At 44.9% G+C, this 10,681-nt stretch overlaps 1 pseudogene; it reads left to right on the top strand.

The window, feature by feature from the left end:
• The first annotated feature begins 441 nt into the window (after window positions 1–441).
• On the top strand, window positions 442–559 carry LOC126163323 (5S ribosomal RNA; annotated as a pseudogene).
• Window positions 560–10,681: the final 10,122 nt, after the last annotated feature.

The following is a 10,681-nucleotide window of genomic DNA, read 5'->3' as shown; positions in this document are numbered from 1 at the left end:
AAGTTTTATCAAGATCGTTCGTTGACACTTGGGACTTCTGAGCGCACCAAGAAATTTTGGTATTGAACATGAATTATCTCTTACTAAGTTGCCTGCGATTATGAATTTTAGATTTAGTTCATAATGTTCCACAGAATCTCCAGGTGCGTCAGCAGAATCTATAAACAAATACTAATTAAGTCTAATTTACGATCGGAAGGACTTTATAATGTGCAATGCGGGCCCAAATAGTGAAGCTGGATATCTCTCGTAGCGGAGGGGTGAAGTAATATCGACCATGCTGCAAGCTCGTCCACAGCGTCCAACATCTTACAGAAACCGCAACTCCAGCAACCTGACTTCGTGATTAACAAAATGAGTAGGTAATGCAATTGCACTGGTGTCTCACCAGAAATCTCGTGATGACGATTTTGAATTTTATTTCTCTATCTCATCACAGTTGGCTACGGCTTTACCGCAGTGGATACACCGGTTCCCGTCAGATCACCGAAGTTAAGCGCTGTCGGGCATGGCTGGCACTTGTATGGGTGAACATTTGGGCTGCCGTGCGCTGTTGCCATTTATGGCGTGCACTCAGCCTCGTGACGTCAATTGAGGAGATACTCGACCGAATAATAGTGGCTATGGTCAATGAAAACCATCATAACGACCGGGAGAGTGGTGTGCTGACCACACGCCCCACCTATCCGCATCCTCAGCTGAGGACGACACGGCGGTCGGATGCACCAGATGGGCCACTTGTGGCCTGAACGCGGAGTGCTTTTATCTTCACAATTCAATATCGACCACATTCCATGCATGCACACAATCTGATTCAACACTCATGAAGTAAATCATGTGCACAGAGCGTGTAGTACATTTACTACAGTTATGCAGTCGTTGCCCGACTACTGTCCGCCAGTACCCATAATTACTACTATTAACATATTGATATACACACACACATACACACTGAATGGTTATTTCCGATAAGGAAAGGGGATACTGTAAACATTATTCAATCAGGTACTTTGCACTTTGCAGAGCAAACCCACAGCCGCACGTCGAGCCATCCTTGAACCCCCAGTCATACAACAGGTGTCACACCATCCATGCTCTGTATGGAATCGATTAACAGCTGTCCATAATTTCTTGAGAGGACCAAACCAATTTACATGTTTTGTACGATCAGTTATAAGGCGAGAATTTGCTGCAGGAAATTTCCGCCAAACCTCTCGCCGTCGTTGGTAAACATCAAACATAAGAGGCGCATTTTGCGTTAGCCAGGGTGGTCCTCCACTAGTCAACTCGCAAATATATTCAGTAGCTCGTCACACAGAACTGACTTCTGATGAGTAGCACAGTTACAGGTCCTGTTTATTGTCTAATTGAGGGCGACGCAGTATTCTTTTCTACAGGCCTCAATGGAGGTGTTGATTTAGAATTGTCAGTAATTATTCTCACTATCTGGTTTAGCTTAACATCAGCTTTGTGGTTATAGGCGCTTCAGTCGGGAACCGCGCTGCTGCTACGGTCGCAGGTTCGAATCGTGCCTCGGGCATGGATGTGAGTGATGTCCTTAGGTTAGTTAAGTTTAAGTAGTTCTACATCTAGGGGATTTATAACCTCAGATGTTAAGTCCCATAGTGCTTAGAGCCATTTGAACAATTTTTTCTACTTTGCGTGTATGTGCAATGTGTTTCCATTCTGAAGCCCATTACTCGGCTGTCGATTAACGGTGTAGCAGTACGAAGAGCATCTGGGTCTGCATCCCATCCTGACCCAGCTAGTTTTCTGATTATATCGGTTTTGGTGTTAACTTTCTACAGTAATTTGTAAGTGGTTCCTTGAAGTATGTGCCCGGTAGGATTATTCTCATATATCATATTTAATTTGCGATCCCCCTAGCGGCTATCAAGACTGTAAGCATTTATCTCTGTTTCAGATACATTTGGTTTCAGTCTCCACTGTTCGAAGTTATTTGTGGTCAAGCAGTTTTCCACGTTTCTTACTTGAACAGCCGAGTGCTAGGTCGTCAGAAAACTAGATCTTCTTAACATTAATGATGAGTATATGGAGTTTAAAAGAGGTCGGTTATAGCACAGAACCCCGCGATAGCCCATCATTCAGCCTTCGCTATCTACTACCTACTACATTTTTATCCAAGGAATAGTAGGAATCGCCTGTTGGTAGGCATGCTGTCCAGTAGATTAATTAGTATTTCACATGGTATGATTCTTGCAAATTCGCCATACGATATCAAATTCGGCGTAAGAGCAGCAAATGCTGTTGCAGTCTTCAGTGTACGCTGGTAGCCTGCTTCCTCAAATCATATTAATGTCAATATCTAATTAAAGCCACGACGAAAGTCGGCTACTTGGAGTGGAGTTGCTCTCAATTAATGGTTGAATTCGATGTGTCACGGTCCTTTCTAGTAGTTCATAAACTACACGAAGTAGTGAAATAGGACGCTTCGTTACCATCCTTGCCCGTTTTTGTACAGCTATCATTTTTACAGCTCTAAATTTTTTTTAACAGCGTCCCAGTACTGAGAATCATGTTATGTATCTGTAACAATGACTGCTTAGCTTTCAGATCCGCTGTCTTCAGGAACTCCGAATGCATTTAATGAGAAGCAGCAGCATTGCGTATACGCACACTTTGCTGTGAACTCTCACGAGCGATCAGGAAGGGCTACTAGCTGAGAGCGTTCGAGTCGTCACTGTGTCCTCACAAGTCTACAGTGGTTCCTGTTCATAGTTGCTTTTGAATTCTGCAATAAACGTGTCAAGACATCATTTCGAGTGATGTGTTGACATCTCTTAGGATCTGCACCCAGTTTCTTCACTAGTTGCCGAGCTTTGGGATCCGAATGACTAAAATCGATACTCATTTCAGCTTCCTGCCATTTCTTTTTCCTGCTGTCATTTAAATTTGAAGAAATTCATTTGTTGTTTTATTCCAGTGTTTAAGTTAATGTTCCAGTATAGCTCATATCACTGATCAGGTCATCTTACGATATATTTAGGACGTGGGTCAGGCTGTATGTGGTAGGGAGATGGGAATTGAACATCATTTGTATTGAGGACCTTCTCTTTATTTTAACAGATCACAGTAAGTAAAGTTTATTAAACACATACTGCGAAAATATTTCCAGTGCTATTGACTACTAAGAAACAGAATAATTTACAACCATTAAACTGTACAAGACTGATTAATAACAGACAGATTAAATACAATAATAAAAACTGTAGCAGTACAGTAAAAGAGCTAAAAGTTATTTCTCGAAAAAAACCTTTATGGTGCACAATTCAAAATATAAGTATACTGAGCAAATAAGCACGGTATAAGAAAATTACTATACCTCCGGAGAGCGGAGACCCGCAAGACACGCAAGAAAACTAACCAGACGAAACTGGAGCTAAATATATCTTCCTGAATAGCACAAATAGTCAGTGACAACTTTCATGAAATCAACAAAGCTTAAATCTCCTAGCGATGGCCAGTTCAAAAACCCAGAAGTCCACACAAAGAGTAAGATTAATAAACAGTCACATGGCCGAGCCACACTTGCATAAACTCATTTAAGTAAATAAATATAGTAATTATCCGGTTAACACTTTAAGAATTTACATGAGCTAGAAATAACAACAAATTAAAGGAGTGCTCAAGTAGGCGCGCAATGACTATGACACAAATAAACGCATCCAATCATTGTGATAGTGCCTCGTAAAACAACAAGGGATGCAAGCTCCCTCCATGAGAAACACGACCACGCCACAACACCACCACCTCCGAATTTTACTGTTGACACTACACACGCTGGCAGATGACGTTCACCGGAATTCACCACACCCACACCCTGTCATCGTATCATCACATTGTGTACCGTGATTCGTCACTCCACACAACGTTTTTCCACTGTTCAATCGTCCAGTGTCTAAGCTCCTTACACCAAGCGAGGCGTCGCTTGCCATTTACCGGCGTAATGTCTGGCTTATGAGCAGCCGCTCGACAATGAAATCCAAGTTTTCTCACCTCTCGCCAAACTGTCATAGTTCTTGCAGTGGATACTGATGCAGTTTGGAATTCCTGTGTGATGGACTGGACAGATGTCTCCCTCTTACACATTACGACCGTCTACAACTGACGACGGTCTTTGTCAGTCAGCAGACGAGGTCGACCTGTACGCTTTTATGCTGTATGTGTCCCTTCACGTTTCCACTTGACTATCACATCGGAAACAGTGGACCCAGGGAAGTTTAGGAGAGTGGAAATCTCGCGTACAGACGTTTGACATAAGTGACACCCAATCACCTGGCCACTTTCGAAGTCCGTGAGTTCCGTGGAGCACCCCATTCTGCTCTCTCACGATGTCTAATGACCACTGAGGTCGCTGAATGGAGTACCTTGCAATAGGTGGCAGCACAATGCACCCAATATGAAAAGCATACGTTTTTGGGGTGTCGGGATACTTTTGATCACATACTGCGTGTGTCACCATCAGGCGAATTGCAGTAATCTACGCCCACAATTATTAGGACAAAACGACTAATTTGAAAGCAACGAAAATACTTCTAGAAGCTGAGAATTGTTGTTTCTTTAACTTGGGCAAAGGAAATTTTTCTCCTAATTGCTGTTTGACTTCTATGACTCCTCAAATTTGAGACTAGCCATAAAGTTGTCGTAAAAGCACGCTTTCATTTAAATATTACCGTGTATGCCGCCCCCTTTTCAAACAAAATGTAATATTCATACACCAAATAAAAGTAGACGTTTACACAATTACGACAATGTACATAATACATCGATGTTCGTCATGCGATGGACCAGAATATGAGTTCAATGTTAGGATTCAATCATTACGGAATCGATAATATTGCAGGAATTTGGCCAGGCCTCTGCTATATACCGAACGCCGCCAGACGACTCTCAAAATTACAGCCACAAGAAAACGCTAGGCAATTCGTAATGAGACAAATAGTTTGTTAGGATGTCGTTGCACAGCACTAGGGCGAGAAGGAGGCACTACTTTAATCTTACTATTGTCAGAATCTGTCATAGGTTTCGAAGTCACAACGTTCACTGCATATTGGAGTTTTTGTGCAGTTGAAAACAAAATGCTTAGACATGGCCTTTTTCTCCACACATGTAACACGCTGCATTACGTGATGGGCAGTACTGTCTTTCCAAGTGAGCAAAACACCTAAGGCAAGACATCACAAAATTCACAGGCCTGTTTACATGTCTACGTGGCTGTCCGCGCGGCTGTGTTATACACGTTCCTTGTTGCGGCTGCTTGGGGTGGTCGCGAGCAAGGGGCGACTCGACCCGACAAATCGGGGCCTGGTCAAACGTATTGGCCGCTGTGGCACCCGAATCATATTGCTCTAAGATTTGCAGTACTTGGGGACATGGTGGATCTGAGTACTTTAAGATTTATTCCCTTATTCTACTATCTGGGACATTGAATGTTATGTCATCCCTAGTCATTAAATCACTGTGAAAGTTGCCACAACTACACTTAATTTTATACTTTTTCTTCAAGCCCATTAATTCTGTATACCACTGACAGTACGTCTGTTCAGTCATTTCTGAAAACGGAAAAACTACTATGTGGCTGCAGCTACTTGAACTTGGTGGCCATAATACTGATTTAATGCAACGATTACTTAGTCATAGCTGAGTTCGTCGGGAGACGCCGTTGGAAATAGTTTTTGTGTTAACCTGAACGCTGGGGACCCCGCAATCGAAAGAAAGTACACTCCTGGAAATGGAAAAAAGAACACATTGACACCGGTGTGTCAGACCCACCATACTTGCTCCGGACACTGCGAGAGGGCTGTACAAGCAATGATCACACGCACGGCACAGCGGACACACCAGGAACCGCGGTGTTGGCCGTCGAATGGCGCTAGCTGCGCAGCATTTGTGCACCGCCGCCGTCAGTGTCAGCCAGTTTGCCGTGGCATACGGAGCTCCATCGCAGTCTTTAACACTGGTAGCATGCCGCGACAGCGTGGACGTGAACCGTATGTGCAGTTGACGGACTTTGAGCGAGGGCGTATAGTGGGCATGCGGAAGGCCGGGTGGACGTACCGCCGAATTGCTCAACACGTGGGGCGTGAGGTCTCCACAGTACATCGATGTTGTCGCCAGTGGTCGGCGGAAGGTGCACGTGCCCGTCGACCTGGGACCGGACCGCAGCGACGCACGGATGCACGCCAAGACCGTAGGATCCTACGAAGTGCCGTAGGGGACCGCACCGCCACTTCCCAGCAAATTAGGGACACTGTTGCTCCTGGGGTATCGGCGAGGACCATTCGCAACCGTCTCCATGAAGCTGGGCTACGGTCCCGCACACCGTTAGGCCGTCTTCCGCTCACGCCCCAACATCGTGCAGCCCGCCTCCAGTGGTGTCGCGACAGGCGTGAATGGAGAGACGAATGGAGACGTGTCGTCTTCAGCGATGAGAGTCGCCTCTGCCTTGGTGCCAATGATGGTCGTATGCGTGTTTGGCGCCGTGCAGGTGAGCGCCACAATCAGGACTGCATACGACCGAGGCACACAGAGCCAACACCCGGCATCATGGTGTGGGGAGCGATCTCCTACACTGGCCGTACACCACTGGTGAGCGTCGAGGGGACACTGAATAGTGCACGGTACATCCAAACCGTCATCGAACCCATCGTTCTACCATTCCTAGACCGGCAAGGGAACTTGCTGATCCAACAGGGCAATGCACGTCCGCATGTATCCCGTGCCACCCAACGTGCTCTAGAAGTTGTAAGTCAACTACCCTGGCCAGCAAGATCTCCGGATCTGTCCCCCATTGAGCATGTTTGGGACTGGATGAAGCGTCGTCTCACGCGGTCTGCACGTCCAGCACGAACGCTGGTCCAACTGAGGCGCCAGGTGGAAATGGCATGGCAAGCCGTTCCACAGGACTACATCCAGCATCTCTACGATCGTCTCCATGGGAGAATAGCAGCCTGCATTGCTGCGAAAGGTGGATATACACTGTACTAGTGCCGATATTGTGCATGCTCTGTTGCCTGTGTCTATGTGCCTGTGGTTCTGTCAGTGTGATCATGTGATGTATCTGACCCCAGGAATGTGTCAATAAAGTTTCCCCTTCCTGGGACAATGAATTCACGGTGTTGTTATTTCAATTTCCAGGAGTGTATTATAGTAGTATAGTACCTTGAACTTGATGATCTTTACAATGTTCTTGGAACTGTGGCAGGTATTCGAACCTTTCCTCTTCGGTGTCGTTAAATTGCAGGGACGGTGGTATGCTGGTCGGCAGCATTTGTTGGGCTGATCTGTTCGTCTACTGTGCGGCTTACGCACTTCGTGCAACCAGAAGATGTTGTACCGCCGTCAGCAAAGACGCAATTTGTTGGTTCAGAAAATGAAAAGCTTGTGTTAGATCCATCACATTAGCCCTCTGCGGCAGAGGCTTGGTGTCAAAGGGTGGAGGAGGCGGGGTAGCCATGGTTTACACAAATACGTTATCGCAAAAAAGCAAGCAAAGCCTCTGAAAAGAGAAATTTGATTATTTCTGCGGCTCCCCTCCTGGAATACAAGCAAGACCACACCAACAAATTAGCAAAATGAACAGCCCTGCAAGCTAAAACACAAGAGAAAGAAGCAAAATCTTCTTCTGTACTGAATTATGCTCGTCGCCAATTTCGTGTCATCGTTGACACTGTGCAGTCTTGTACCAGGGGAAGCAGAGGAGAGGATGTTGTTTGCTGGCCGGTATTCCCTTCCTACAACACAACTGCACACTTGTATTAACAGGGTTCTTTATTAAAAAGAGCAAGAGAGCTACCTATCTTTAAGCTAGTCCACGTATTGTGGTACAAGCTCATCCTTAATAGTCCGCATTAGCTTCACTGCAGGTGAAATACAAGTTCTGCGATAAACACTACACTCTCGTAGCCGGTGATGTAAACTGACAGACACCAATTACTCATGGAATACTGACTGAGCTAGTAACTGAGCTGACTGCAACTGCAAATGTCTGCGACTGAAGTGACTATCTGACTGAGCGGCCCCACTCCCGTGATCGTCTGGGACAGCGAAAAGCTGCCATAAGGTCTCATCCATTAACTGGGGAGATGACACAGGCCCACGGATCGACTGAACTACAACAGGCTAAAATTCTAAATCAACGAATTGTTAAACACAAGGATGAATAACTGCAAATGGGGAACATACCAGTTCCCCTTAAGGGAAGCGAGAGTGATGTTCCCGCATTGATCACCACTAACAGTGTCTATCACATTAGCAGTTGCTTAGAATTTAACCTACAAGAAACTGGGAACTCACCTACACGTCAGGCAATCAATATTGTTCCCAGAACACCAATAATGGCCACCAAACTCAAGGTAGAATATTGGGTTTATGGGGGCATAGCGATCTGTCTACAGTCACGCCCATTATATTACGTCTTGACTATCACTTGTCGTACTGCTTTGGAACATTGGCTGTCATGAGTGACGGCTTATTATGCCTCAAAACTGTTGAATTCGTGTCCATAAGCTCAACTAGAAATTAGAAGCAGCATAGGAAGTAGTTCTTCACTTGCCAACATGCACTTATCAGACGAAAAGTCTCATCAAATTCAGTAACTGGAATTGGCCACGTGGGTTGCCATTAAGTCCTGAATGGAAATGAGCATCTGTAGGTTGTCACTCCGCCCAGCAGTGATATCGGCGTCCGACACTCATCAACACGTAGGCCGCAACCCCACCGACCGTGGCATGGTCCGTCCGCTCAGCTCTGCAACACAACTTTCCACATCCACTCCAAGCTTCTAACTGCATCTCCTTTTCGTAGCGTATCGCTCCCTCTACGTCTCGTGGCGTCACTCGTTGCTGAAGTACGACTCGCGTCTTCTCTCTGACTTCCCACATACCACTAGCCAGCAAATTCTGCATGCAGAGATTCGCGAACCAGCCGGCTAGTGATTTATCGAATCGAGCACCACGGCTCACATGGTACTATTGGAGAATTGTTATGAGCAGAGAAAGATCATGGAGTCCACGCAGATCGAACTTAAAGGTAGTGGGTTATTAATCAATGGGACCACATGCGATGTACCAGGGATAACATTTCATCTACCATCCTCAGTTACTGGAATCTCGCAAGTGACATCTCATAACTTACTTGTGTTGGCCAGATGTACAGTCGTGGACAAAACGAGCGAGACCCCTCGCCTTTTCGTTATGCTGACCCGCACGGCTTTAAAGTCTGCTACACAGCATAACAGGCAAGGCGGCGAAGTGCTACCAACATACTATGTACAGGCGTGAAACTGACAAACTATCTGAACGTTTTAGGCTGTTTTCAATAATTTGTAAGACTATATTAATGCTGATTAGTGTGTTAAATACAACACGTAAATATAAGACAGAACCGAAAGAAGAAACGCTAATTGGTATGAACTGTACAAAAAAAATGAATTTCAACTTATCGGGATAACATAACTGTTTTAGTAAGACAAAGAAACCCAGATTGTTACGAATTAGCAAAATATTATCCGCATTCGGCCACGAAACGGTCTGTGTCAACGTTCAGACAAGTCATACTGGATTACCGTTGCTGACCTACCATGAAAGTGTGAAAATTTAGCAATGCGTGAAGATTCATAAGGAAATTCAGTTAAAAATCATTCAGTGCCACACTTAAGTCAATTACATTATTGACAGAAGCGGAAAAAGTAGACAGTAACATGTATGAAATTCTACAAGAGTGTCATATTGACATCCACAGGGTGCCAGTACAGAATAAAGGTAGCGATAAAACGAATTGGGGGCGCGCGAATTTTTTAAAATTGCTTTACTGACATTCTACCTGCTTCCATCGAGATTAGAACCGAAAACAAACCAGACCTTCCTTTCACTACGCTAGCAGACAACCCAGGCAAACAGCCCTCTATTGTTACCCCAGACATGAATAAGCCGGCAATTTCGCAATGAAAATGGCAAAATGATCTGCAGTTTCTGTTACATAGAGTTTTCTGGACTCACAAACATGAATTTTCTTCCTTTATGTCACCGCTTATGTGACAATCATTCGGGATGTTTATCGAAATAACAAAATACTGTTATTAGGGAGTAAATTTAGTAGGATAACTCTGCACCACCCCAGGAAATAAACGGCTACATAGCTGCCAAACGTATTCTACACTGTTTCGAATTCTCCACTAGACTCGCGACAGCCAGAAAACGTTCATTAGCCGAAGTATTTCTTAAGCTAGCTAGCAATGGGAATGTTCGCACTTCTAAAACGCGGTGGCATTAATACTGGGATGTGAATTACCACGTGTATAGGCAAATGGATTCTATTTGCATTCCTGTAAACGTGATTTATATCGAAAGCGTAGCTACGATTAATATGGTGATGTATCGACTGCAACTAGAACATTTCGCATAAAGAGTAGGGGGTGTTATTTATGCGGCCCTCATCTTCAGAAGGTATCGTAGCTGTTTTCGTTGTTAGGATTTCGTCACCTAAACCGGTAAAAACGGAACCCTACTAGTCTCACTTTCTTGACCGTCTATCGGTCCAGCTAACCCTTAAAACCCGTTTACCTCCAGAACGGGTAGACATAATAAGCGGAAATGTATCGCACTTCTTGCGGTAACCGGTTCCTTGGTGGTGTAAAAAAGTGAGCTTCTACGTCAAAGCA

The sequence above is a fragment of the Schistocerca cancellata genome, chromosome 2, assembly GCF_023864275.1.
Source record: "Schistocerca cancellata isolate TAMUIC-IGC-003103 chromosome 2, iqSchCanc2.1, whole genome shotgun sequence".
In the NCBI taxonomy this organism is placed as follows: Eukaryota; Metazoa; Arthropoda; class Insecta; order Orthoptera; family Acrididae; genus Schistocerca; species Schistocerca cancellata.
Note: the sequence above shows the minus strand (reverse complement) of the source record. Positions and strands in the feature narration are given on the sequence as shown.